This window comes from Scyliorhinus canicula, chromosome 6 (assembly GCF_902713615.1).
Source record: "Scyliorhinus canicula chromosome 6, sScyCan1.1, whole genome shotgun sequence".
NCBI lineage: Eukaryota > Metazoa > Chordata > Chondrichthyes > Carcharhiniformes > Scyliorhinidae > Scyliorhinus > Scyliorhinus canicula.
Genome location: NC_052151.1, coordinates 35,065,444 through 35,091,520, shown reverse-complemented (window position 1 = coordinate 35,091,520; position 26,077 = coordinate 35,065,444). Strand labels below are relative to the sequence as shown.

The window sequence follows — 26,077 nt, the reverse complement described above, 5'->3', positions numbered from 1 at the left end:
TACCCAAGGAAGGATATATTTGACCTGGAGGAATGAAACAAGGTTTCACTCGACTGATCCATTTGATTTGTTAAAATGGACCTAGATTCTCTCAACTTGAAAAAGAATGAGAGGCGATTGCATTGAAAAGTATAAATTTCTTGAAAGACTTGACATGGTAGATCAGGGGTGGGCAAACTACGGCCCGCGGGCCGCATGCGGCCCGCCAAAGGTCTTTATGCGGCCCACCAAGATCAAGTCAAAAGGTTAATGCGGGGGGCTGTTGGGTTACTGGTATAGGGTGGATACATTGACTTGAGTAGGGTGATCATTGCTCGGCACAACATGTGTTTCATGTGAAGTTTCTACTTTAAAATATTAATTAATAAAAATTAATTGCTTTTTTTTTCTTTAAAAACCTATTTTAAGTATTAATTATTTTACTTAATATACTATGCGGCCCTTTAAAAATGTGAATTTCTGAATGTGGCCCTTGCACGGAAAAGTTTGCCCACCTAATGAGGGAGAGCAGAAATGTTCCTGCACAATCAGCCCCACTCAGCTTAATAATAATAATCTTTATTAAGACCATAAGATATCGGAGCAGAATTAGACCACTCAGCCCATCGACTCTGCTCTGCCATTCAATCATATTTTCTCATCCCCATTCTCCAGCCTTCTCCCCATAACCCCTGATCCCCTTATTGATCAAGAACCCCTATTTTTGTCTTAAAGACACTCAGTGATTTGGCCTCCACAGCCTTCTGTGGCAAAGAGTTCCACAGATTCACCACCCTCTGGCTGAAGAAATTCCTCCTCATCTCTGTTTTAAAGATCTTGGGCGGGATTCTCCCATGCCGCGCCGGCTGGGGGAATCGCCGTTTGCGTCCATTTTTCGCGCGATGCCGTTCCGCCATTCTCCCAAACGGCGAGAACGGCGTCATCGAGGTCGGCGCCGCACCTGCTGGAGAATAACCGAGGCATTAAGTACAGCGATTCTCTGGGCTCCCCACAATGAGGAGGGACAGGGTGGCTGTGGGCAGGGATCAGGGTGCACACAGGCAGCGAGACCAGGCAACCGGGACACACATGTATCCCATGGCACCTGGCTGTCGAGATGTCCAACGCCATCGTTAACCATGTTGTTTCTCCCCCCCCCCCCCCCCACCCTCTTGCAGATCGTCATGTTTGCGCACCAGCCAGCTCTATGTTTGCCGCCGAGGCGGGAGCTGCCGCCCTGCAGGAGGCCATCCGGCAGCATCGGCGCAGGCGGCTCAGAGCAGTTATGGCAGTGGCGGCTGCAGCAGAGGGAGTAGCTGCAGAGGGCCCTGTGCCACACGCTCAGGCTGCAGGCCCGCTCCCCCGACATGTACAGGAGGAGGCGGAGGGGGACAGCGACCACCACATCGTCGGGGATGCGCAGGACGAGGATTCTGATCTTGATGGGGCGCAGGGGGAGGAGGTGGTGGTGCCAAGGCTCCGGAGGCGTCCCATGAGGCTTTGAGTCTACCATGACCACATGCCGTTCGAGGACCTGCCGGACAGGACATGCAGGAGGTGACTCCGGATGAGCCGGGAGACCGTGGCACATATCTGCCACCTCATGGCGCACCTGGCACCCCGTGGAACGGGGGCAGGATATGCTATCCCGGTGACCGTCAAGGTGACGGTAGCCCCCAACTTCTCTGCGACGGGTTCGTTCCAGGCGCCGAGCGGGGACCTATCCGGGATCTCACAGGCATCGGTGCGCTGGTGCATCCGAGCCGTGACTGACGCCCTGTATGCCATTGCCAATAGGTACAGTTTCCGGAGGACCGCGCACACCAGGATACCCAGGCAGTGGGATTCGCCATCGTGGCCGGGATACTGATGGTCCAGGGGGCGGTTGATGGGGTGCACGTCGCCATGCGCCCACCCTCGGAGAACAGTTTTGAGGAACAGAAAGGGGACCTACTCTATGAATATTCAGGTGGTCTGCGACCATCGCATGATGATCATGCACGTGTGCGCCCATTACCCCGGCAGTGTGCACGATGCCTTTATACTGGAGCAATCGTACATCCCTGCCATGTTCGAGGGATGCCACCCCCTGGCTGAGGGGCTGGTTGCTGGGCGACAGGGATTACCCGTTGCGGTCGTGGCTGATGACACCTATACGGAGGCCGCAGACCAACGTGGAGACCCGCTACAATGAGGCCTATGCAGCAACCAGGGGTGTTGTGGAGAGGTGCTTCGGCCAATTGAAGATGCGATTTAAGTGCCTGGACCACCCTGGAGGGGCCCTGCAGTACCATTCAGAGAGGGTCGGCCGCATACTTGTTGTCTGCTGTGTGCTACACAACATTGCCCAGCAGAGGGGTGATGTCCTGGAGGAGGAGGCACAGGTGGAGCCCGATGACAGCAACGCGCCTGCCTATGAGGAGGAGGAGGAGGATGGGGGCGGGGGGCAGACACGACCTGGGGGCTGCACATGGCCGAGATGCTGCACGGCAACACCGGCTGGGACAGCGAGCACACGAGATTTTGATCACCGCACGTTTCACGAACTAGGGGGAGGGCATCGCTGAGCAAGGCACTTGCACCACCATTCCGCACAAACGCACCCCCCCCCCCCCCCTCCCGCACCATCCGACAACCCCAGCGCCCACACCACCACTTTCACAGCAACTTACACCTGCTACACAACGGGATGGTATCGCACAGTTGCTTGTGTAAACGGGTGTGATCAGTGCCATGTTGAGTGGTGACAACCCGCTCTGCGATGAGCTGTGAGCTCCGGATCGTTAGACAATGTCTGACTCATGGCCATAGCTAAACCCTCCACCTCGGTGGTCCCTGTATGAGTCACGGACACTCCATCACATGGCCATGTGGGGTAGCTGGTGCTGGTGTGCCAAGGATGACGGGGTTTTTGTGGGGGGGGGGGGGGGGGGGGACACCCGGCATCACCGTTGTAGCGAACGTCGACCCCAGCGCCACTCGGTCCCCCTCACGACCCCTCATTCAGAGGAACATTCACAGACAGGTTCCCTACCCCTGAGAACTAAGCTGTGCCCTGCACCCGTGCCAACTTACTACGTGTCTAACTTCTTTGCCTTACGGGCCCTACCAATACGCCTTGGTGTTCCCCCAGATGGTACAGCAGGAGTGGAGGCAGACTGCTGAGACTCTTGCCCTGCGACGTGGCTCCCCGTCGGCGCACTTTTCCTGGAGCGGCCCGGTTTCGATGGGCCAGGCTGCTCGGCGGGCGTGCTGGATGGTGTGCTGCCACCCTGTCCTGCCCGCTGCCCACCAGATGCACCAGGGACGGTACGGGGGGAGTCCGGGTTTTCCGGGACCTTCCTTGCTGGAGTTATCGGGACAGGCCCCAGAACCTCCTCCTCCCTCGGGCCTCACTGTGGGACGGAGATGCAATCGGAGACATGCGCCGTGGCACCACCGACACCTGGCGCTGCCAGTCCTGGATGTCCGCTGTGGCATCGACCAGGGTCTGAACGTTAGCAGTGATGGAGCTCAGAGAGTGCAACATCCCTGTCAGGGACTGTGCAACTTCACGTTGTGATTGTTCGACGCCCATCCAGCATATGCGCAAGGCAGCCGATGCTCTCAGCGATGGACTGCTGAGACTGGGCCAGACCTCGGAGAGCGGTGGCAATGTCCAGTTGGCTCTGGCGCATGGCTGCCTATGAGAGGGCAGCCCTCTCCTGGGCCACGGATGACGCCTGCACCTGAAGCCCCATGCCTTGCAGAACCTGACCCATGGCCGTCACCGTTACCCCCATTGGCTCCACCGCGGACGCCACCCGTGCGGTTTCGGCCTGGTTGGCATCCATGACCGGCACCACTCCCTGCTCCTGGACGTGGATGGACTCCTCCAACTGCGTCTGCAGATGCTGGAAGGCGGCCGTCATCCCGTTGTCCACTCCCTGGGTTTCCAAAGGCATCGGGTCTGTTAAGTCCAGGAACCCGGGAACCATCTGGGCAGCAGCTGGGTGCTGAGCCTGGCCTACCCTCCGACCATCCAGCCCCTCGGCTGCTCCGACCTCCACCTGCTGTACCGGTTCGGTTGTGTGGTGCGCACCAGTCAGTGACCCAGGAGCCTCATCACTAAAATGGCCAACCGAGGTGAGTGTATCTGCAATGGTGGATGTTGTAGGTGACAGCAGTACCGCAAACTCGAGGTCCTCATCTGTTCCCAGATCTGGGGTCTCCTGGGTCGACCCTTGGACTGATGCACGTAGTCTGCGGCCCACGCTAGGTGCAGTCTGTCCATCGTCTGTCTGACCGTCCCCTGTGCATCACTGTTCAGAGTCCCTGTCCTCTCTCCATCACTGTCCTGGCCCGCAGCCCTCTCCTCATCCATCTCACAGCTATCAGTGTCCTGACTGTCCGTCCTGTGTTCGCCCGTGTCATGTCTTTCTGTCCTCTGTGCATCCCCCTCCAGTGCCCCGGCCTCAAGAGAGGGCCCTCCTGTCCGTCTTCCTTCCCCTCTCTGCCGTGTGTCCCTGTGGGCGGATGAGCTTGGAGCTGGATGATGGGAGCTTGTCCGAGACGTCCCTGGACTATCGGCTCCTGGCCCTGGAGAACACAAAAAGGCATGTATAGTTAGACATGCGGAGCAGGGTGTGAGGGGGTGGAGGGGGCAGCACGAGGCGGTGGAGTGTCGGGGGGGGGGGGGGGTATGTGTCAGAGGGTGTGTTAAGGGGGAGTTTGGGGGCAGTGGTAGGGGGTGCAGTGTGAGGGGGGGGGGCGAGGTGATGGGCTGCGGGCGTGTAGCCAGGCAGGGGAGTCTCACTTGGTCCTGCGCCTCCGATCTGGCATGGCACTACCTCCCGGGTGGCAGCTCCCCCAGCGAGGTCAAGAGCCCTCTGCTCATGGACAGTGAGGGGGTGCAGCTCAGCTGATCCCCCTCCGGGGGGGAAGCATCACAGTCAGCATCAAGACATGCAGATGTTGGTAACATTATGACTGGGTGGGGGACACTGGGCACCATGCCATGGCAGCTCTCAAGGGGGGTGTGGTGCCCATGTGGGTCGCGTGCAACGTGGTGCCCCGCCTCCTGCATGGGCAGAGGGTGAGGGAGGGGTGGGGTGTAGCCCAGGGGAACTCTCGGGGTATTTACCTGGCTGCCCTCGTGGGGTCATGGAGCTTCTTCCTACACTGCTCTCAGAGCGGGGGATTTGCCCCACAGCACTGACCACGGTGCCCACTTCACGCCAGCCATGCTTCACAATGCTGAACGGGTGCCGGTGCCCACTTCACGCCAGCCACGCTTCACAATGCTGGCCGGGTGGCCGGTGCCCACGTCTTGGGCACAGGATGGCCCTGCGCTCTTCTACAGCGTCCAGCAGCGTCTCGAGATCACTGTCCCGCACCCTGGGAGCGGCACGGCGGGTCTCAGCCATCTCGATCCTTCGGGTCTTGTGCGCGGATCGCGCACTTTAAATAACGCGGCACGGCTTCGGCAGGGCGTTGCGCCATGACGCCGTTGGCCTGGCGCTGCGCCCACCCCATTTCTCACGGCCCCACTGCTGGCCCCTTTTCGGGGCCTGAATCGATCCTGCCCGCGGTTGTTTTGCGCCGTCGCGTTTCACGGACACTCTGCCTCAATATCGGAGAATCACGCCCCATCCCTTTAGTCTGAAATGCTGTCCTCTGGTTCTAGTTTTTCCTACAAGTGGAAACATCCTCTCCACATCCTCTCTATCCAGGCCACGCCTATCAGTAAGATCCCTCCTCATCTTTCTAAACACTAACGAGTACAGTCCAAGAGTCCTCAAACGTTCTTCATATGACAAGCTCTTCATTCCAGGGTTCATTCTTGTGAACCTCCTCTGGACCCTTTCCAAGGCCAGCACATCCTTCCTTAGATACGGGCCCAAAACTGCTCACAATACTCCAAATGGGGTCAGACCAGAGCCTTATACATCATCAGAAGTACATCCCTGGTCTTGTATTCTAGCCCTCTTGACATGAATGCTAACATTGCATTTGTATTAAGTTTGAAAGTGCCATACTCCAATTGTTATCAAGAATCTTAAGTTTCAATAAATGAAAACGAACAACAATGTATATAATTTTGAAAATGCCAATAAAAAGATTTTAAAAAAAATATTAAGAATCTTGGGCGCGATTCTCCGCTGCCCACGACGGGTCGGAGAATAGCGGGAGGGCCTTCACGACAATTTTCACGGCCTCCCGCTATTCTCCCCCCCTACTCCGACCGCCCCCCGACACGAATCGCTGCTCGCCGTTTTTTACGGCGAACAGCGATTCTCCGCGGGCCGATGGGCCGAATACCGCGGAGTTTACGGCCGTTTTTACGGCCGCGATCACACCTGCTTCCAGCGTTCGTGAAAACGGCCGCAAAGTGCCCATCCCGGACAACCATGGCACCGATTGGCACGGGCCTGCGATCGGTGGGCACCGATCGCGGGCAGCGGGTCCGATACCCGCGCACTATTTGTTCTTCCGCCGCCCCGCAGGATCAGTCCGCGGGGCGGCTGAGGGGCATGACGGCCCGTCCATGCGCTGGTTTGACGTGTCTGCATGCGCGGGTTGGAGCCGTCATCTTGTGCATCAGCCGCCGTGACTCTTGGTGGGCGGAGTTAGCGACGTTAGCTAACTCCGCGTCGCCATGATTCCCCCGGCCCCGATACTAGCCCCGCCCGGGGGGGGAGAATCGGGTCCCGGGACGGAGCTCCGAGGCTGGCGTGAAACACGGCCAGTTTCACGCCAGCCTTCACGGCACGCCGGGTTTGCGGAGAATCGCGCCCCTTAAGTTTAAAGTAAGAAGTCTTACAGCACCAGTTCAAGTACACTACCAGCTCAATAGCGCTCCTAAAGCTTATGATTTGAAAGAAACCTGTTGGACTTTAACCTGGTGTTGTGAGACTTCTTTCTGTGCCCTCTCCAGTCCAGTGCCGGCATCTCCACATCTTAAATTTTTAAAAAATCGATTCCATAGTTATGAGAAGAGAACTGACTGCGGTTAATTGGGTGAACAAACACAAGGTATGGAGATCAATGAGAGTGGGAAACATTAAATTAGCAATTCAAAACCTCCAACAAAAATAAATCCCATTGAGAAACCAAATCTCAATGAAAAACATCCATGTGTGGCTCATTTGGAAGTAAAGGATAGAATCAGATTAAAAGAATCAGAGGCTTACAATGTTGCAGTTAAAAAAAAGCAGATGTTTGGTGTCTTAAGGAGTCAAGGGATGTGGGGAACAGGTGGGGAAATGGAGTTGTATCCCAAGATCAGCCATGATCATATTGAGTGGCGGAAAAGCCTCGATGGGCCACATTGTCTATTCCATCTCCTATATCTTGTGTCATGGCTGGAGAATCTAGAAATAAGTGGTCATCCTCTCTCGGATAAGGCATCGGCCATTTATGATGGAAATGAAGAGAAATGCCTTCTGTCAGAAGGTTCAGGACCTTCACAGAGCTGTCCATGTTCAGTTATTGCGTAAAAGACTGAGAGCAAGAGTTTTGAACTCAAAACTCAAGGGGATCAAGCGATCGGTGGCAGGGTGTGAGGTTTCAAAGATCGGCCGTGATATAATTGAATGGTGGCGCAGACTTGACTGCCAGATTGCCTATCACTCCTCCAATCTCTTATATTTTTCACAAGTAATACTTGGCTGATAGATTTATTTGCCGTTGGAATGTTGAAATCATCTTTGTTGTGTTATGCTTCTTCACGTAGCATAAGCTGCTTCCTTGATGCATACTCTGACAAAGGAAGGTTCAGACTTGGAGATAGGTTTAACGCATTTATTGAACAGTTAACAATTCTACTTGAGTTCGACTCTCCTGCTGATCTTACTATAGTAACTCAATCTAACTGACCAGTCTGCTCTAATCCATGCGGTGGGTGTGATGCTTCTGATCTGCCCCTGTCTCTCTGAGTGTCGCCTATGGAAAGAGAAAGAGCATGCGTGCCCTGTCCTTTTATATGGGTAGCCCCATTGTGGTAGTGTCACCTCTGGGTGTGTCTTGACTGCCCATTGGTTGTGTCCTATCTTACTGACCTATTGGTTGAAGATGTCAAGTTGTCTCTGGTGCTCCCTCTAGTGTATATTTAGTTCTAGTGTATCTACATTAACCCCCTCATGTATTTACAGTGATGCATATCACCACAATCTTCAACCAATTATTTAGTGGCTGTAGAAGCTGATGAATAGAGCTATGGAAAACTGACAATATGCAGGGGTACAGGGAAAAAGCCAGGAACAGCACTAAGTCACGATGATCGTCTGGAGGGCTGACGCAGACACGATAGATCAAATGGCTTCCTTCTGCGTCGTAACAATTCCCCGATTCTGTGATGGCTCCCTTCAGGAAATTTCCAGTAAAATCTCTTCCATGTGGCCAATAATGAAGAAAAGCATCAGTCTCCTTGGTAAGCTTGATTGTAGCCAGCCGTTTATTAAAGATTGAAACAGCATTAACGATCCTCTAATTCACTTTGAACAAGTGGGTGATTAAGTGCAGATAACTTTTCCTTCAACAACAATAATCCGTAACCAAAGGAAATAATTAGTCAGGTGTTATTTGAATGGCTATAAACAACAGCAGGAGATGTACCTCGTCGTGATTTTATTTCAGCAGTCACCATTTCAGTGTGCTTTCTTATCTTCCAACTAATGTAATCACGCTCATTCAATTTGAAGATTGCGATGGGAGATTAGCTGCACGGAAATGGCGATCTCAGGAAATGCCTTTGCCTTGTGCTGGAGCAAAATGAGCTCACTTCGTCAAATGCACTGAGCACTTCCCAGCTGCAATGTTACATCACTTCTTGGCCATTCAGCTGAGATCAGGCCAAACCCAAGATAAGGTGCGAGGCCTTTTCTCGTCAGCTTGGATCTTGTACCTCTCTTGTGGAGACAATGAATTGGATTCAATTTGAATTTGAATTGTTTTTTGGAGCAAGCAATGAAATGCCCTGTCCACTCTGTCCATCGGCTTTGCAACTTTAAAGAACAAAATAAAAACCACCAATGGACGGGATTCCCTGGCACCCCCCAGCCACATGTTTCTTGCCAGCAGGAGGCAGCCTGCCTTTCGTTGTGGGCGGGATTCTCTGCTCCTGTGGCTGTCAATGGGAATTCACATTGAAGCCACTCCCACACCGCTGGGAAGCCGACTGGCAGAGGTGTGCCCACCGCAAGCAAATGGCCGGAGAATCCCAGCCAAGGTTACATCACATATACAGCTCTGCATTTTCCATTATTAATCATTTTGTTTACCGACATGACCCCCCCTCTCTTTCGGTCTCCCTCTTCTCTTTTCCCTCTCCCCTCCCTCCGTCCTCCACCCTCACCTTTTCCGCCTCCCTCTCTCTTTCCCCATCTCTCACTCCCCTTCTCTCTCACTCTCTTCCCCTTCCTCCTGTCTCCTCCTCTCTAACCCTCTTCCTTCCCTCACCTCTTTCGCGATCCACCTTCTTCCTCCAACCTCCCTTCCTCTTCCATTCTTCTCTTCCCTTCTTCTTCCTCCTTCCTTCCCACACCCCACTCTCCATCTCTTCCCGCACCCCACTCTCCATCTCTTCCCGTGCCTTCCTTCCCTCTACCCCAACTCCCACCAAAAGTTTGTAACCTTAGTCATTCCTGTTGTAAATTAATTATCTCACCATGCGTTTCTATAGCCACTGGCCCAGCACGTCTGCTATTTAGTCAAGGCTCAGTTACAGTTTTTTATAGCGCCCTGGGCCACGAGAGTTTATTCTGCTGTGAAATGATTTGATTTGGGTGATAAAGACTGTCGAACTAACATTCCATTATCCAGGCGTTTGTTGTACGCAATCGCGCCAACTGTTCCTCATCCAAGGCGATCTTGGGACGGAGTGATTAGATAAATGTGAAAAATTCTGGAACTCGCTATTAAAACAATACGTTCCGAGTACTTTACACAGTTGATGGATTTTTAATTTTTTTTTAAATTGCAAATTTCTGTGGGAACATTTGTTACAATAACTGGAATCAGGCACATTATGAAGGCATTTGGTAAACAGGCAAGAGCGACACACACATTAACTGCTGGGGGCACCATTAATGTGAAATTAAAGTTACAGTTTCAATAAGAAACTGTGTGCAATAATAGTATTAGCGTTTGATTTCACAAGGACTGTCTTATTACTAAGATTCATCACTTTATTCTGATTTATCGCTAGTTCATAACAAAACAAGAGTATTCCTCTGCATTTGATCACAGACATGCAGTCAACAGAGAAATAGTGGGCAGCACGGTGGCGCAGTGGGTTAGCTCTGCTGCCTCCGGCTCCGAGGTCCTAGGCTTGATCCCGGCTCTGGGTCACTGTTCGCGTGGGGTTTGCACATTCTCCCTGTGTTTGCGTGGGTTTCACCCCCACAATCCAAAGATGTGCAGGCTAGGTGGATTGGCCATACTAAGTTGCCCCTTAATTGGAAAAAATTAATTGGGTACTTTAATTTAAACAGAAACAGAGAAATAGTGCTTGGTGGCTGTAAAGAAAATAATCACGTCATGAACTAAGCATTTTGTCGGAAACATTCAGGTTTAATTATGGTCACTTGTGAAATCTAGTCAGAACATCAACCAAATGTTTGAGAAATTCTTTGGCTAATAATCTCTGATCTAGCCTTTGCAACTGACATGCAATTATCCATTTGGGTGTTTTTTAAAGTACCCAATTATTTTTTTTCCAATTAAATTAGTGGGCAGCACGGTAGCATTGTGGATAGCACAATCGCTTCACAGCTTCGATTCCCGGCTGGGTCACTGTCTGTGTGGAGTCTGCACGTCCTCCCCGTGTGTGCGTGTGTTTCCTCCGGGTGCTCCGGTTTCCTCCCACAGTCCAAAGATGTGCGGGTTAGGTGGATTGGCCATGCTAAATTGCCCGTAGTGTAAGGTTAATGGGGGGATTGTTGGGATACGGGTTACGTGGGTTTAAGTAGGGTGATCATTGCTCGGCACAACATCGAGGGCCGAAGGGCCTGTTCTGTGCTGTACTGTTCTATGTTCTATGTTCTAGCTCCAGGGTCCCAGGTTCGATTCCGGCTTGGGTCACTGTCTGTGCGGAGTCTGCACATGCTCCCCGTGTGTGCGTGGGTTTACTCCGGGCGCTCCGGTTTCCTCCCACAGTCCAATGATGTGCAGGTTAGGTGGATTGGCCATGATAAATTTGCCCTTAGTGTCCAAAATTGCCCTTAGTGTTGGGTGGGGTTTCTGGGTTATGAAGATAGGGTGGAGGTGTTGACCTTGGGTAGGGTGCTCTTTCCAAGAGCCGGTGCAGACTCGATGGGCCGAATGGCCTCCTTCTGCACTGTAAATTCTATGATTACTAAAGGGGCAATTTAGCATGGACAATCCACCTACCCTGCACATCTTTGGGTTGTGGGGGTGAGACCCACACAAACAAGGGGAGAATGTGCAAACTCCACGCATTCAATGACCCGGGGCCGGGATCGAACCCGGGTTGTCGGCGCTGTGCGGCTGCAGTGCTTACCACTGCGCCGCGCCCAGTTGGGCAGTTTTTAAATGATTTCCAAATAAGAGCATTGGAATGGATCATCAATTGGAAGTAGCCTAACACAGTGCGGATGCAACATTGTTCAGTAAGATTCAAGTTGATTATCAGAGTGACAAACACTCGCCAGACCTCAGAATAAATAGATTCTATGACAGGGCAGTACTATTACAGTAAATTCAATTCTTCACAACTTAATGCTTTTGCTCCTGAAGACCCAGCGAAGGACGTCAAACCCTGCACAATAATCATTGTCTATTATTAGCAACCAGACCTACTCAGTGTCAAAGAGAATTTGTTGCTGTTGGTTTAAATGTTGATATGCATGCATAACGTGAGAAGATTGATCAAGTTAGCCATTTAAGTGTCATTGCCATTAATTTACTGGAAATTAGGGGTCAGTGACCGTGTTTGTGTGAGCTCCGGCTCCATTTATTTTTAAAGCTCAGCTTTGACAAAGGGTCACCTGGACCCGAAACGTTAGCTCTTTTCTCTCCCTACAGATGCTGCCAGACCTGCTGAGATTTCCCAGCATTTTCTGTTTGCTTTGGGACATCCTGCAAGGCTGAGTTTTTGGAGTTGCATGAATATCCATGGCTTATTGATTCCTGGGCGCACAAGGGCATGGGGTTGAGCCAGGTCGTGTATTGTGGTTGATAGCCCGTTGCCTACCCCACCCCTTTGCAGTTGGAACATTCCCTTATCTGAACGGCAGCCTTTTCTCTTCTTCACCCTTGAGGGTGGGTGTGCGCCAGAGGAAGACTGATTTATGGTTGTAGCTTGGTCCTCTTTTACCCTGAGACCTTTTGCTCCTGGTAGCGCTCCATTTGTTTATCCTTTCATGTTTCCTGTGTTGGGAAGCTCTGACTACACTGACCATAATCCAAAATTATAGCTGCTGGTCCCCCCTGTGTAAATGAGTGGAACAATGATCATTCTATACTGTTCCTGAGTTTGGGATGCTATGGCGTTGAGTGGTGTATGTAAAACATCCTTTTCGAACTGGAGTTCTATGTCTTATGGTCTTATAGATAGGTTCATGATTAATAAGGGGATCAGGGGTTATGGGGAGAAGGCAGGAGAATGGGAATGAGAAAATCTCAGCCATGATTGAATGGTGGAGCAGACCCGATGGGCTGAGTGGCCTCATTCTGCTCCTATCCTTTTGGAGTTCTTGTGCATTTTCTTTGTATTTTTCTATTTTTGTTAAGTTGGGGTTTGAGAATTCGTGATTGGCTCCTGTAGGAGTACAGACAGGCCTGTTATCCAAGGGGAAGAGGTTACAGTATGTCAATGGTGGCTCTGGAGTTGCTGGAGTTGAGGGAGCGATCTTCTAGGGTGCGGCCAAACAAGCACAAAAAATCTATCCTGAATTCCCATAGTCATTGCAGGAAATCGCAGTGTGGGACGGTGTGCACCATTTGACCATATTTTCAATGCCTTATCCTCCTCTCCCTTAATCTCTGGTGGTGCGTATAGAGACACCAAGTCGAGTCTAATGTTTGTACTTTTGTGCTGAGCTGTACTATTTCTGTGGGTTTTGCTGCGTTAATAAAAATACTTTTTTTAAAAAACACCGGAAATGAGAAAATATCAACCATCTGGAATAAATTGGATCAATAAAGATTTGTGCTGCAAAAAAAATATAAATACTTGGCATGAACTTATTTTAGAAAGCACCCAATATATATTCGAGATTATAATTAAATACATCACAGCTCCAGTTATATCCAGAATTACTGACAGAAAACACGGCTAAATGAGGTTGATGGAAATTACTTTCTCAGTTCAAAATTCTGATTAAACCCTGCTCCCCCTGATTCACAACACGGCTGTCTAATCAGATTGCAAATAGTTAGTAAGCATGTTTTTTCATTCGTTCATGGGATAGGGGCGTCGCTGGCTGGGCCGACATTTGTTGCCCATCCCTCAGGGCATTTCAGAGTCAACCACATTGCTGTGGGTCTGGATGCACATGTAGGCCAGACCAGGTAAGGATGGCAGATTTCCTTCCCTGAAGGAGATTAGTGAACCAGATGGGTTTTTACGACAGTCAACAATGGTTTCATGGTCACCATTAGACTTCCAGCTTTTTATTGAATTCAAATTCCACCATCTGCTTTGGTGGGATTCGAACCTGGGTCCCCCAGGGCATTACCCTGGGTGTCTGGATTACTAGTCTAGTGACAATACCATGTCACTGCCTCCCCAAATCAATATTTGGATCAATATCCTCAAAATGCAGCTGGCATCCTGGATATCTAGATGCAATGAAATGAAAATGAAAAAATGAAAATCGCTTATTGTCACGAGTAGGCTTCAATGAAGTTACTGTGAAAAGCCCCTAGTCTCCACATTCCGGCGCCTGTTCGGGGAGGCTGGTACGGGTATCGAACCGTGCTGCTGGTCTGCCTTAGTCTGCTTTCAAAGCCAGCGATTTAGCCCAATGTGCTAAACAGCCCCTTTAGGATATCTAAATGCAATGCAATGTGCCAAAGGAGTAAAGTCAAGAAGTTCTTAATCACATGAAGGTGAGTGGGAATTTGAAACCATTTCCCTGAAAACAGGGGTACACTTATTGTTATGTTGGCTACATACTCGTCAAGGAGCTAAAAGAGATTTGGAGTGTGTTGGAGTCAGTTCAAAAAAATGTAAATCCACTTGTTGACTAAGTCTCCTGCATAGCTAGCTAAATATTACTGAAACAAAGCTTCCAGCAACTGATACCACATTGCAAGATCTAATTTTCTCAATAGAGCCAAAGACTACTGCCAGCCCTGACCAATTCTGCGAGACGTAACTATCTGGTTGACCTCATCTCCCTGTTATAAGGTCCGGAAAGGAGTCCACACCAAGCTGAACAGGTTGAATCAAAGGAAAAAGGTTTAATTCCCTCTGTGTACCCGAACAGGCGCCAGAATGTGGCGACCAGGGGCTTTTCACAGTAACTTCATTGCGGTGTTAATGTAAGTCTACCTGTGACACCAATAAAGATTATTATTATTAGGGAGAGAGTTTCAAGATTTTGACCCAGTGACAGTGAAGGAATGACGATACATTTCCAAGTCAGGCTGGTGAGTGGCTTGGAGGGGAACTTTTAGATGGTGGTGTTCCCATGTATCTGTTGCTCTTGTCCTTCTAGATGGTCGTGGGTTAGGAATTAAAAAAGCCTCGGTGAATTCCTAGATGGCAGACACTGCTGCCACTGTGGGTCAGTGGTGGAGGGAGTGAATGTTTGTGGATGGGGTGCCAGTCAAGCGGGCTGCTTTGTCTTGGAATGATATCCAGCTTTGTGAGTGTTGTTGGAGTATTAAGACAATAATCTACTGGTTTGTTGGTTCACCCATCTATCGGAGTTACCCATCTATCGGAGAGTCTGATCAATTCTTTAAAACCTTGTGAGACAAGGGAGCTTAAAATATTCAAGAAATAAACAAAAATTCATAACAGTTATAAAGAAAACCAATGGTGTGGGGCATAAAATGGGATCACATAAGTGTTGTGTTGGCTTGAATACACAGTGCCAACAAGTAATTGGATGCAGCTTGACACTGCAGATCCCCACAGTGACTTCAGATATGCTGTCTTGTGAGGCAACAAGTGGATACCAAGGATTACAACACTGAAAGAAAGTTGGAAAAGATTCCAGAATCTATTCAAAATATTTAATTCTCTGCGTTTACTTAGGTTATAACAAAATGAATGCCCAAAATCATTCAGATGCAATGGATAGATTGGCTATTTTATCTGTGTTTATATAGTTCCTGGTTGATACTCAAGTATCTTAGAATAATTATGGTATTTGTATTAGCAGGCGCAGATAGAGAATCGTTGGAATTCTCTATCCCAATGGGTTGTGGGTATGTTAGTCTTTATTGTGAAGGGGTCAGAATATAAGAGTAAGGAAGTTTTGCTACTATTATATAGGGTGTGGACGAGACCTCATCAGGAATTCTGTATGTGGTCTTACATAAGAAAATAAATATTTGCCTCGGAGAGGTGCAACTTAGTTTTACTAGATCGGTCCCTGGGTGAAGGAGATGCCCTATGAGGTGGGTTTCAGTTGAACGGGCCTCTATTGTCTGGAGTTTGGAAGAATGACAGATGATTTGATTAAAATAAATAAAAGTGCTCGACAGAACGGATGCTGAGAAGATGTTTCCCTTGACTGGAGGGTGCAGAATTAGGTGTCAATAAGGAATCAGCCAATTAGGACTGAGATGAGGAGGAATTTCTTCACTGAGGTGGATTATGAATCGTTGGAATTCTCTATCCCAATGGGTTGTGGGTACTCAGTTGATGAGCACATTCAATTTGGAAATGGGTAATTTTTTGGGCATTTAAGGGATCCAAGGGATATAGAACATAGAACATAGAACAGTACAGCACAGAACAGGCCCTTCGGCCCTCAATGTTGTGCCGAACCATGATCACCCCACTCAAACCCACGTATCCACCCCATACCCGTAACCCAACAACCCCCCCTTAACCTTATTTTTTAGGACACTACGGGCAATTTAGCATGGCCAATCCACCTAACCCGCACATCTTTGGACTGTGGGAGGAAACCGGAGCACCCGGAGGAAACCCACGCACACAGGGGGAGGACGTGCAGACTCCACACAGACAGTGACCCAGCCGGGAATCGAACCTGGGACCCTGGAGCTGTGAAGCATTGATGCTAACCACCATGTTACCCTGCTGCCCTGTGAATTGCCAGGAAAGAGGGGTGGATGAAAAAGTTCCGCTGTGGTCTTAGCGAAAGGCAGAGCAAGCTTGTTGGGCCGCATGGCCTAATCCTAATAATAACAATCTTTATTATTGTCACAAGTAGGCTTACATTAACACCACAATAAATTTACTGGGAAAACCCCCTAGTCGCCACACTCTGCCGCCTGGTCGGGTACACTGAGGGAGAATTCAGAAAGTCCAATTCACCTAATAGCACGTCTTTTGGGACTTGTGGAGGAAACCGGAGCACCCGGAGGAAACCCACACACACACGGGGGAGAACGTGCAGACTCTGCACAGACAGTGACCCAGCCGGGAATAGAACCTGGGACCCTGGAGCTGTGAAGCAACAGGACTAATCACTGTGCTACCGTGCTGCCCTACTTCTGATATTTTTCTGGTTAACTATTCACACCATATTGTTGTGAGGAATCATCCGTTCGGCACAACGTCCATTTTCTCATTGTTTCTCCATCGGCATTTATGGTACTTGCATTTATATACCTCCCCAGATTTAAACAATGTGTTTTACCATACATTCCTTTCAAATGCTTTGGCTGACAGAGGTGGTTGAGTCCAAAGTTCAGGGAGCAGGTTCTTTCCATTCCCCAAAACTCTTCATGAATTTACACTGTCCCAATTTTCAAAAGAATATAAATTCAACTCCTTCTGAAGTGTCACTTACTGGTTATAACTGCGAGGCCTATCCGACTCACTCATCTTCATCAAACTCCTGACTTCCTGTCGGGAGAGGGAAAGCAAAAGAGGTGATGAGGCAAAGGGGAGAAAGGAGGAGTGAGAAAGACATGAGAGTGAAGTTGGAAGAAGCGGAATGGGAGGAGGGGAAACAGTGAGAGAAATAACATAAGTGAAGAGAAGGTGGAGGAAATAAAACAGAAGAATGGCCGAATGGCCTACTTTATGCTGTAACTTCTCTACGGTTCTATAAAGGAAGAGAGAGCAAAACGGAGAGAAAATCTCAGTGAAACTGGAGCTGGAGACAAATGGAATTTTATCCTTTATTGCTAGAGGGATGGAGTTTAAGACTAGGGAGGTTATGCTGCAATTGTATAAGGTGTTAGTGAGGCCACACCTGGAGTATTGTGTTCAGTTTTGGTCTCCTTACTTGAGAAAGGACGTACTGGCACTGGAGGGTGTGCAGAGGAGATTCACTAGGTTAATCCCAGATCTGAAGGGGTTGGATTACGAGGCGAGGTTGAGTAGACTGGGACTGTACTCGTTGGAATTTAGAAGGATGAGGGGGGATCTTATCGAAACATATAAAATTATGAAGGGAATAGATAGGATAGATGTGGGCAGGTTGTTTCCACTGGTGGGTGAAAACAGAACTAGGGGAAGTAGATGGTGTATGGTACTCTCATTTTAAATGTTACCTCTAAACTTGTCTGAAAATAAGGGGAAGTAGATTTAGGACCGGGTTTAGGAGGAATTTTCCCGTACCAGCCTCCCCGAACAGGCACCGGAATGTGGCGACTAGGGGCTTTTCACGGTAGCTTCATACTTGTGACAATAAAAGATTATTATTATTAACTTCTTCACCCAAAGGGTTGTGAATCTATGGAATTCCTTGCCCAGTGAAGCAGTTGAGGCTCCTTCATTAAATGTTTTTAAGGTAAAGATAGATAGTTTTTTGAAGAATAAAGGGATTAAGGGTTATGGTGTTCGGGCCGGAAAGTGGAGCTGAGTCCACAAAAGATCAGCCATAATCTCATTGAATGGCGGAGCAGGCTTGAGGGGCCAAATGGCCTACTCCTGCTCCTAGTTCTTATGTTCGTATGAGACAGAAGAGAGCAAAGGAGGTGATTGAGGCATTTCCTTTGCAGTATCAATATCCTTAATAAATGTGGCGGGATTGGCAGGGCAGAGGGAGAGGGGGAAGCAGAGATTTCTTTTGGTGAGGTCCAAGTTAAAGGAAAAGGCAAGAAACCGGAGTCTTCATGGCTTTATGAAAGAGAAACCATGTTTGACAAATCTATAGGTGATTTCTTTTGATGGCATTTGCATGCAGGATACCCAGCTTTTGGGTTTTCAATCACAAATAAAGGTTGACGGAGTTGGTAACATATTAGCTGCCACTAGACGGGTATCGCAAGGGTGAGTGCAGGCTCTCCATTAAGTAGAGACAATATTAATGACTTTAGAAGAGTGAGAGATGATTGAATGAAACTTATGAGATTCTGAGGGGTGTTGACAGGGTAGACGCCTGGAGGCTGGAACCCCTGGCTGGTAGGTTAGAAATAGGCGCCATACTCTTAGGATAAGGGGTCAGGCATTTAAGACCGAGATGTTCCCTCATTCAATGATCGAGAGTCCTTGGAATTCTTTACCCCAGGGAGTGTTGAAAATCGCTTATTGTCACGAGTAGGCTTCAATGAAGTTACTGTGAAAAGCCCCTAGTCGCCACATTCCGGCGCCTGTTCACGGAGGCTGGTACGGGAATTGAACCCACGCTGCTGGCCTGCCTTGGTCTGCTTTAAAAGCCAGCGATTTAGCCCAGTGTGCTACGGATTCTTGATACCTCAGGAAATTAAGGGACAGGGAAATGGGCAGGGAAATGGAGTTTGGGGCAAAGATTACCTACGGAATGGTGGAGCAGGCTCCTATTGCATATGAAGAAGTTTAACAAGCTTCGAATCGGGGGGGGGGGGGTTGCTCCAATATATCATCAGGTGTGAAAATTGGCTCGGGAGAAACCCAGAGTGTCCCGACCACTAAATTGTATCCATGGCGACGCTGTGCGCTTGTTATCACAAAGACAAGTACAGCAGCCATGAGGAAGGGAATGATAATTCCACAGTGTTTTGTTTGACTGGGGGAGGAATTATCACCAGTATAACTCTCTACCTTGAACATTGCCACGGGACCTTTAAATGTCTCTCTGAACCATCCGACTAGACAGACAGGTTTAGAGATAACATTTAAATTGAGAGTACCATACACCATCAGTACTAGATTGTAGTGTATTATGAGCTGAAACATGAGCATGCAGCTCGAACTCCTTATTTCATGGCTGATCACACCTCCACTTCACTTCGCCACTGTTGCTTTCTGGGGGCCGTGATTTCCAGATTTCTGCAACTCTTTGTAGAAAGGATGTTTCCCGACTTCACTCCTGGCTCGAATTTTAGGATTTTGCCCCCCCCCCCCCCCACCCCCGAACTTGATTCTCCCCATCCCACCACCGACTCAGAAGAAAGAATTTTTCCATATCTGTCACATCGACCAAAGCTCGTTTTTCACCAAGCATTCCATCCCCTCCTTTGCATCCCAGCCCCATTGAGACAAAGGTCAACATCCATTAGCCGTTTGATTGCTTTTCTTATCTGCCTACTGACTTCAAGTTATTTATGAACTTAAGTCTTACACATCTCTCCACTCCTCCAAGTTCCTAGTTTCTCACCGTTTAGAACATACCCTGACTGATCTTTCTGAGGTACCAAGCTGATGATCTGGCATTTGCCCACATTGGTATCTGTTTCGAGCACTCACCGAACCTTCCCACGTCTCTTTGCAGTATCGCTCTCTCACAGTTCTTCCTAACTTAATGTCCACTGCAAACTAGATTAGCTCTATTCTTTGTGAAAGTTTATCCTAAAAAACACCAATTCAGTTCATAGATCATAGAATCCCAACAGTGCAGAAGGAGGCCATTCGGCCCATCGAGTCTGTACCGACCCCTGGAAAGACCACCCTACCTCGGCCAATCCGCCGGCCCTATTCCTGCAACCCCACCCTAAGGGGTAATTTTGTGGGGCCAATTCACTTACCCTGCGCATTTTTGGACTGTGGGAGGAAACCAGGGCAACCGGAGGAAACCCACGTGGACTGGGGGTGGGGGGGAGGGGGGAACATGCAGACTCCGCACAGACAATCACCAGAGGCTGGAAATTAACCCGGGTCCCTGGCGCTGTAAGGCAGCAGTGCTAACCACTGTGCCACCCATGTTGAGTTATGTTCAGTGAAAGAAGAACTCTCATTTATTTAGTGTGGTTGGCATGCCTGGGTTGTCCCAAAGTGTTTACTTTTAACATTGCTAATAAGTTGGTAAACACCCAAAACCAATTTGCACCCAACAGGATTCCACGTACAGCATTGGGATACGTGGTCAATAATTTGATGCCTGAACGATCAACATCGGCCAGGACGAACAGGTCAAATTTCCCATTTATCTGCGAACCAGATGCACGGGGTTTCTACATCCACCAGACAGCACAGATGGCACTTTGGTTTATTGTTTTATCAGAAAGCACTTGGGGGTGTGATTAAGAGTTCTTAAAAGGATGAGGTCATTTTAGCAGCAGCAAAATTGGATTAAATAATATATTGAAGAGAAATATTTCAAACAATTATTTTACAATACTCGCCAGATGGGATCTGAACGCTCCAGGGGTTCGCACAAGATAGCCAACATGTGTATAATGGGATTGAAATGAACCACAATTAAAATCTCACTTATACCGGCCTGCCTTTGTAAGGGGCACGCACATGCAGTTTAAATAGATTTGTATAAAAGTTACAGAACAACAAATGACAGTCGCTATAACCTAGGGGAATCAAGTGATTCTCCTGAGAACTCAACTTATTAAGGACTGCTATCTTTGACAAATCAGTATCTACTGGAGGGACGTGTATGTGCTTTTAGTTTAACCACTGATAAACCATTTTCATGTTATATTCATTACATTAAGCTAACAAGGTGAAGATGGCATTTTGTATTAATATATTGTCAAAAAATAGCCATTTTGTGGCTCACACAGTTCTACATATGGACAAGGAACAGGAGTAGGCCACTCTGCCCCCGAGCATGCTCTGCTATTTAATAAGACCATGACTGATCTGATTGCAACCTCAAATCTGCATCCCGCTTAATCCTGATAACCTATTGTCTCTTTGCTTATGAAGAATCTATCCACCTCCGTCTTAAAAATATTGAAAGATTTTGCTTCCACTGCCTCTTCAGGATGAGAGTTCCAAAGACTCATGGAATCCCTACAGTGCAGAAGGCCATTCAGCCCATCGGGTTTGCACTGACCCTTCGAAAGAGTACCCCACCTCGGCTCAATCCCCCACCCTATACCCTACACCTATACCCCACCCTATACCCTCTACCCCACCCTGTACCCTACACCTAACCTTTGGACACTAAAAGGAAATTTTGCATAGCCAATCCACCTAACCTGCACATCTTTGGACTGTGGTAGGAAATTGGAGCACCAAGAGGAAACCCACGCAGACACAGGGATATTCTACAGCCAAACACGGGCCGGAATCAAACCTGGCTCCCTGGTGTTGTGAGTCAGCAGTGCTACCCACTGTGCCACTCCATTTAAATGGGAGACGCACTTATTTTTAAACAGGGATCCTAGTTCTCGATTCTCCCAGAAGGAGAAACATCCTCTCCACATCCACCCTGTCAAAACCCCTCAGGATCTTGTTGGTTTCAATCAAATCACCTCGTGCTCTTCTAAACTCCCATGGATACAACCCTCACCTCTCCAGCCTTTCCTCATAAGCCAATCCTCTTATGCCAGTCTGGTAAATCTTCTCTGAACGGCTTCCAGTTAATTTCCGTCTTTTCTCAAATAAGGAGACCAGTACTGTACACAATCCTCCAGATGTGGCCACATTAATGCCTTGTACAACTGAAGCATAACCTCCCTATTTTTGTATTCAATTCCTCTCGCAATAAATGATAATATTATATTAGTTTTCCTAATTACTTGCTCTCCCTGCATACAATCAAACTATTTCATGAAGCATACTAACCTATATTATTGTCAATTAGTAACCGACTAAGTAGTGAACCTCAATTACATTGTAATTGGAGAATAAGTAAGTAATAATTAAGCAGTTGCTGAAGGCTGGATCTTTCCTAACATTCCTACCCTAGAATTAGAAGTGTATCTGTGGGAGGCGAGTGTCCAACTTATCCAAAATATACCATATCACCCTGACCTGTCCAAATGCAACATCCAGAATGAAGCTTGCATAACTTCAGATAAGTGGAACATCTTGAAATGCCCCTATGTTTACGTCACCATGTTTACGGCAATGTGTACAAGTGGTCACATTAACTCAACAACACCACTGACTCAGTCCAATTCAAAGTGAGTTAATTCCAGACTAGATGTTAAAAGTGTGGGTTTGAGGGCAGCACAGTGGCACAGTGGTTAGCACAGTTGCTTCACAGCTCCAGGATCCCAGGTTCAATTCCCAGCTTGGGTCACTGTCTGTGCGGAGTCTGCACGTTCTCCCCATGTTTGCGTGGGTTTCCTCCGGGTGCTCCGGTTTCCTCCCACAGTCCAAAGATATGCAGGTTAGGTGGATTGGCCATGCTAAATTGCCCATAGTGTCCAAAAACGGTTAGGTGTGGTTACTGGATTACGGGGATAGGGCGGAGGTAGGGTGCTCTTTCCAAGGGCTGGTGCAGACTCGATGGGCCGAATGGCCGCCTTCTGCACTGTAAATTCTATGATTTTATGTGCAGGCTGGGTGGATTGGCCATGCTAAGTTGTCCCTTAATTGGAAAGAAATGAATTGGGTACTCTAAATTAACGTTCTAAAAAGTGTGGTTTGCGAATTATCTTTGTGTCTAGAGCAAGGGGAGGAGAAACTGTACAGATCAGGCTTGAGAGAGAGGGAGAGAGTAGACATTTTTGGGTGGGTGGGAAATGGAGGAGATGGGGGGGGGGAATATGGGAGGAATGGTTGGAAAATGGGGGAGGTGGGGGGAGTAGGATTTTGGACAGTCTCAGTAGGTGTGACAAACTGAGACTGATCACCCAATTGAAGTTACAAAGTCGGTCATATATTTTCAATAAGTACATATGCTTGCTTTTAAAACAGATTATTTGCTATTTCTCCGCGCCCGGGTCTGACGGTTGAGACTCTCTCGAATCTAAAATAAACGCAACTTTAATTTTAAAACCCCAAACCCAAGTGGTGACTTTGAGAATGTCCAGGTTGGGAATGGACAGGGACGAACTCAAACTCCATTGGTGCCTGATCTCAAGCAGGGTTTCTTTTTCGTTAAGGGACGCAGTCCAAACCCCTGGGTCGACTCGGAGGGAGCAACAGAAGCGACCTGTAGGGTGGCCAAACCACGGTGCCACTCAACAAGTGTCACTTACTTGATCCAGGGTCAAACCAGGTTGGGGACTCGCAATTTTTGGAGTTGCGGCAGAGCCGGGAGTGCAGGAGGCGAAAGAGGCCGGTGTCCTGGCCTTTGCGTCCCTAGTAGCCCGGCGGAGGATCTTGATGCAGTGGAAAGATGCGAGGCCCCCAAGTGTGGAGACCTGGATCAGTGACATGGCGGGATTTATAAAATTGGAGAGGGTCAAATTTGCCCTCAGAGGATCAGTACAAGGGTTCTATAAACGGTGGCAGCCTTTTCTGGACTTTCTGGCTCAAAGATAGGTATCTTAGTCAATAGCAGCAGCAAGGGGGGGGGGGGGAGGGTGATCTTTTTTTTTCCTATGGTTATTTAACTTAATATTGTGTTAACTTAAGGTGTTGTTAATATGTTTTGTTGTTCATTAAGGATGGGCGAATGTTTATGACTGTTATCATTATTGTTGGTATTTTATTGCGGTTCGTTGTTGATATATAAATACAAAATTTTTCAATAAAACTTATTTTAAAAAAACAAGTGTCACTTACAGTGAAGCACCAGTGTGTGTGTGTGTGGGGGAGAGAGTGACATACCGTGCAACCCAACTTCCAAGTCAGCCCCGCTTCAACATGGTCCCCCTCCCCGGGGCAAGTCCAGACACCAACTCCTGGGGACATCTTTCTGACGGTATCCACCCATATTTCACAGGGAGTGCAGGATGGAGTGCACTATGAGGACGGTAGAGAGTGCATGTCGAAGTACATTTATTCATTGGGCTTAGTTCACAGACAGGGATGTGGCCAGCAACTAAACACACACAATGGGTAAAATTGGAAAATAGGCTCAAAGGGAGTCCAGCCGGGTTGGAACCCGCCACAATACAACACCCACTGGGACTCAGCACTGACCAGCCCTGAGTTGGCAAAGCCGCATGGTGTGAAAGGGAAGCAGCCTCTCGCCTGCATACACAGATCTACAGGACAGATCAAATCTCACTCCCAGATGTAGGTATTGAAATAAAACAATCCCAGAGCCGAGCAGGCACATAGAAATTGAGCCACTCTCTGAAAGTGGTACCTCTGGCTTAGTGCAAGGGGGGTCTCTGAAAACAAAACCCTCATTCAAATCGCAGATTTATGTTTTAAAGTTTAATTTATTAACAACCCGGGCTCACTAAGCGTTTCAACTCAATTTCAATGTCATTGAAACCACAAAATTCAACTTTGAATCATGGTGATCCAGTAGCTGGTCTTTTACCTGCTATCCTTGTGATTTTCGGCAGGGTGCAATTGCTTCCTTCGCTCCTTCCCCTCCTCTATCTTGCCTTCTCTCTCTCTCTCTCTCTAGTGGCAGAGAGTTGTGACAGCCCCTGTGCTGTTCCCTGAGCCTCCCTCCTATCTGCGGACACTCCCCCCTCCAGTCACAATGTGGGTAACTCAGGGGATTCTGCCTTTGATGCTGGCAGACACTGAAGGTGGGGAGGCTGACATCATCGCCTGCAAAAATAGTCCCCTTACTGAAGTCGACAAAATCCTGGTCTGAAACTTGCAGTTTATCCTGAGCTTAAATTGGAGGTGTGCTCAACTGATCAAACTTCAGCAGTGCACAGGAACAGGATCCGCATGGGAAACAGTTTTTTTTTTGGAATCGGTGAAGGGAAATGTGAAGCTATGCCAACAATCTCCCATCACGTTCCCAAGGGGGTGATTTTGCAATTCATACAAAGACACACCCCTGTGTGCGTGGGTTTCCTCCGGGTGCTCCGGTTTCCTCCCACAGTCCAAAGATGTGCGGGTTAGGTGGATTGGCCATGCTAAATTGCCCGTAGTGTCCTAATAAAAAAGTAAGGTTAAGGGGGGGGGGTTGTTGGGTTACGGGTATAGGGTGGATACGTAGGTTTGAGTAGGGTGATCATGGCTCGGCACAACATTGAGGGCCGAAGGGCCTGTTCTGTGCTGTACTGTTCTATGTTTTAACTCTGGGGCAATGGTGTAAAATGGGTAATTGAATTAATTTCCCATTCAATGCCCGTTTGTTCCTTTCTGATGATTTGGAAAAGGAAATCAGACTTGGTATATAAGAGCTGAAATTGGATAGTGCCCATTCTACACCATTGCCACAAAGATGATTTTTGATTTTAGATCCAGTATTGAGGTCTTTGGTGGAGTGTGTGGGACTCTGGGATAGTGAGTGGGACTGACCTATGAGGAGAGGTTATATCATATTGGCTGGAGTTAAGAATTAGGGTGTGGGTGGGGAATCTCATAGAAACATAAAAATTCTAACAGGACTAGACAGGGTAGATGTAGGAAGGATGTTCCCGATGGTCGGGGTGTCCAGAACCAGGGGTCACAGTCTGAGGATACGGGGTAGACCATTTAGGACAGAGATGAGGGGTTATTTCTTCACCCAGAGAGTGGTCGGCCTGTGGAATTTGTACAGAAAGCAGTTGAGGCCAAAACATTGTGGACGGAATTCTTCACCCAGCAATGCCGGACAGAATGTCATACTCTGGTGCGCTGACAGCGGTGTGAATGCGTTCCACGCTGCACGCGGTGTTGGCATGCAAATTGTACAGTAAAGGCCATTGGAATATCATTAACGTGCCTGACCCAGTATTCTCCGGGCCTCCCGCGATGCCCCGCCTCCGCCAGGCGAAATTACCATTGGCGAGGTCCACTTGTGGTACTTAAAATCGCGACACACGAGTGGGT

General features: G+C 48.5%; 1 protein-coding gene across 2 annotated transcripts in view; it reads right to left on the bottom strand.

Moving 5' to 3' along the window:
- Nucleotides 1-24,775, bottom strand: part of LOC119966796 (probable G-protein coupled receptor 139) — a 101,422-nt gene extending 76,647 nt beyond the window's left edge. Inside the window, exons 1-2 of one of the 2 annotated variants that reach the window (XM_038798774.1) lie at nt 24,621-24,775; nt 16,917-16,972 (exon numbers count right to left, since the gene is read on the bottom strand). The gene's annotated coding sequence lies outside the window, so the exon portion shown is untranslated. The remainder of the gene's footprint in view (nt 1-16,916; nt 16,973-24,620) is intronic. The other variant, XM_038798775.1, reaches the window with a different exon arrangement.
- Nucleotides 24,776-26,077: the final 1,302 nt, after the last annotated feature.